The sequence below is a fragment of the Physeter macrocephalus genome, chromosome 11 (assembly GCF_002837175.3).
Source record: "Physeter macrocephalus isolate SW-GA chromosome 11, ASM283717v5, whole genome shotgun sequence".
NCBI lineage: Eukaryota > Metazoa > Chordata > Mammalia > Artiodactyla > Physeteridae > Physeter > Physeter macrocephalus.
Window position 1 is genome coordinate 51,272,142 of NC_041224.1, and position 4,145 is coordinate 51,276,286.

The window sequence follows — 4,145 nt, forward strand, 5'->3', positions numbered from 1 at the left end:
AAGAACAAACAAACAGAGATGAACAATAAAACAACTGAAATGAAAAAATACACTAGAAGGAATCAATAGAAGAGTAAGTGAGGCAGAAGAATGGATAAGTGAGCTGGAAGACAAAATGGTGGAAATCACTGCCATGGAACAGAATAAAGAAAAAAGAACAAAAAGAAATGAAGACAGTCTAAAAGACCTCTAGGACAACATTAAATGCACCAACATTCACATTATAGGGGTCCCAGAAGAAGAAAAAGAGAGAGAAAAGATCTGAGAAAATATTTGAAGAGATAATAGCTGAAAACTTCCCTAACATGGGAAAGGAAACAGTCACCCTAGTCCAGGAAGCACAGAGAGTTCCAAATATAATAAAGCCAAGGAGGAACATGCCAAGACACATAGTACTCACACTGACAAAAATTAAAGACAAAGAAAAAATATTAAAAGCAACAAGGGAAAAGCAAAAAAATAATATACAAGGGAATTCTCATAAGGTTATCAGCTGATTTCTCAGAAGAAACTCTACAGGCCAGAAGGGACTGGCATGATATATTTAAAGTGATGAAAGGGAAGAACCTACAGTGAAGAATACTCTACCCAGCAAGGCTCTCATTCAGATTCAACAGCGAAATCAAAAGCTTTACAGACAAAAAAAAGCTAAGGAAATTTAGCACCACCAGACCAGCTTTGCACCAACTGCTAAAGGAACTTCTCTAAGCAGAAAAGAAAAGGCCACTACTAGAAACAAGGAAATTATGAATGGAAAAGCTCACAGGTAAAGGCAAACATAAAGTAAAGGTAGAAAATCATCTGCAGACAAATACGATATCAAAACGAGCAATTGTGAGGAGAGCACAAATGGAGGATACTGTAAATGCATTTGAAATTAAGACACCAGCAACTTAAAACAACCTTGTGTATATATAGACTGCTACATCAAAACCTCATGGTAACTGCAAACCTAAAATCTACAGTAAATACACACACACACACACAAAAAGAAAAAGGAATCCAAACACAACACTAAAGTTAGTCATCAAATCACAAGAGAAGAGAACAAAAGAGGAAGGGAAGAAAAAAGACCTACAAAAACAAATCCAAAACAATTAAGAAAGTGGCAACAGGAACATACATATTGATGATTACCTTAAATGTAAATGGATTAAACGCTCCAGCCAAAAGACATAGATTGGCTGAATGGATACAAAAGCAAGACCCATATGTATGCTGCCTACAAGAGACCCACTTCAGATCTAGGCACACATATATACTGAAAATGAGGGGATGGAAAAAGGTACTCCATGCAAATGGAAATCAAAAGAAAGTTGGAGTAGCAATACTTATATCAAATAAAATAGAATTTGAAATAAAAACTGTTACAAGAGACAAAGAAGGACACTACATAATGATCAAGGAAAGAAGATACAACAACTGTAAATATATACACACCCAAACTAGGAGCACCTCAATATAAAAGGCAAATACTAACAGCCATAAAAGGAGAAATAGACAGTAACACAATAATATTGGGGACTTTTACACCCAACTTTCATCAATGGAAAGATCATCCAGACAGAAGATCAATAAGGAAACACAGGCCTTAAATGACAGATTACACCAGATAGACTTAATTGATATTTATAGAGCATTCCATCCAAAAGCAGCAGAATATAAATTCTTCTCAAGTGCACATGGAACATTCTCCAGGATCAATCACAAGCTGGGCCACAAAGCAAGCCTCGGTAAATTTTTAAAAACTGAAATCATATCAAGCATCTTTTCTGACCACAATGCTATGAGATTAGAAATCAACTACAAGAAAAAACTGTAAAAAATGCAAACACATGGAGGCTAAACAATATGATACTAAGCAACCAATGGATCACTGAAGAAATCAAAGAGGAAATCAAAAAATATGTAGGGACAAATGAAAATGAAAGCACAACAATTCAAAACCTATGGGATGCAGCAAAAGCAGTTCTAAGAGGGACGTTTGGAGTGATACAAGCTTACCGCAGGAAACAAGGAAAATCTCAAACAACCTAACCTTACACCTAAAGCAACTACAGAAAGAAGAACAAACAAAGCCCAAAGTTAGCAGAAGGAAAGAAATCATAAAGAACAGAGCAGAAATAAATGAAATAGAAAACAAAGAAAACAGTAGAAAAGATCAATGGAACTGGGTTTCCCTGGTGGCACAGTGGTTGAGAATCTGCCTGCTAATGCAGGGGACACGGGTTCAAGCCCTGGTCTGGGAGGATCCCACATGCCATGGAGCAACTAGGCCCATGAGCCACAAGTACTGAGCCTGCACGTCTGGAGCTTGTGCTCCGTAACAAGAGAGGTCGCGATAGTGAGAGGCCCGCGCACCGTGATGAAGAGTGGCCCCTGCTTGCCACAACTAGAGAAAGCCCTCGCACAGAAACGAAGACCCAACACAGCAAAAATAAATTAATTAATAAACTCCTACCCCCAACATCTTCTAAAAAAAAAAAAAAAAGATCAATGAAACTAAGAGCTGGCTCTTTGAAAGGATAAACAAAATGGATAAACCTTTAGCCAGACTCATCAAGAAAAAAAGGGGGAGTGCTCCACTAGGAAGCCCCCACACTTGCAGGGACGGGGGTAGATTTGGAGCCTCAGAGGAGAGAGCAGCAACAGGCACGCATACAGAAAAGCAGAGAGTCCTGAACAGAGGGTCGGTGCCGACTGGCACTCCCCAGCCTGAGACACTTGTCTGCTTGCCCACCGGGGCAGGTGGGGGTTGGGTGCTGAGGCTTGGGCTTTGGAGGTCAGACCCCAGGGAGAGGACTGGGGTTGGCTGCTTGAAGACAGCCTGAGGGGGCTAGTGTGTCACAGCTAAGGGAGTCTAGGAAGAAGCTTAGGCTCACCAGAGAGACAAGGGACCATCGTTGGGGGGTGCACAAGAAGAGGGGCAGGCCCACTATAAAAGCTTCTTTCTCTGTGTGTTCACACGCAACAAGGCACTGCTTACACGAGCTCCAGAGGCAGGCGCAGACTGCTACCACTGCCACCACTACCACCAAGGGGCCTGTGAGCAAGTGCAGGTAACTGCCCACACATTCCTGGGAGTCTGCGCAGCCCGCCACTGCTGAGGGTCCCACAATCTGGGCCCAACTACCCCGGGAGAGTGCATGGCGCACCTCAGGCTATTGCAACTTCCTGCTGAGCTCTGCCACCGCAGGCACTCCCTGCACATCACATTTGTGGCTGCCATATCCATCCCTCTCCCCAGCCTGAGAGAGCAAGTGAGCCCTAATCAGCCACTGCTTTTGCTCCCTCTCTTCTGGGTGGGGAACAGATGCCTGAGGGTGGCCCACATGCAGAGGTGGGGTCAAAACCAAAGCTGAGCCCCAGGGGCGGTATGACAAAAGAAGAGGAACGGAAATCTCTCTGTGCAGCTGCAGGAGCAGAGGATTAAATCCCGGCAGTTGGCTTGGTAAACGCTGCATCTGTGGAATATCTGAATAGTCAACGAGTGTTCCCACAATTGAGGCTGGTCTAGCCTTAACAACTGCAGACATTGGGGGCAAGTACATGAGGGAACTGGGCCAGGTCAGAGGCTGAGCTGGCCCCACAGTGCCAAAATCAAGTCCAGAGACCTACCTAGAGGTATTGGAGGACTTCCTGGGGAGGCGGGGATTGGCCGTGGTTCACTGTGGGGGCAAGGACACTGACACCTGAGGCGCCAGGAAAATATTATTATTACTATAACTTTTTTGTTTCATTTTGTTCCATTGTTGTTCTTTTTTTATTATTCTTTTGTTATTTGTTTTTCGATGCTTTTATTTTTAATATATTTTTTATTTTATTCTTTTTTATTTTTACTTTACTGTTTTGTTATATTGTATTTTTTCCTTATTTTTGTTTTTTCTGTTGTTTTGCTTTGTTTTTATCGCTTTTTAAACTAAATTTTCTATTTTTCTATTTCTACATTACTTTTTTGCTGTTCCGTGTTTTTTCCTTTTTTCTTTTTTTTTTTTTTTTTTTTTTTTTTGTGTTTTGCGGGCCTCCCTCTGCTGTGGCCTCTCCCGTCGCGGCTCCGGACGCGCAGGCCCAGCGGCCATGGCCCACGGGCCCAGCCGCTCCGCGGCACATGGGATCCTCCCAGACCGGGGCGCGAACCCTGTTCC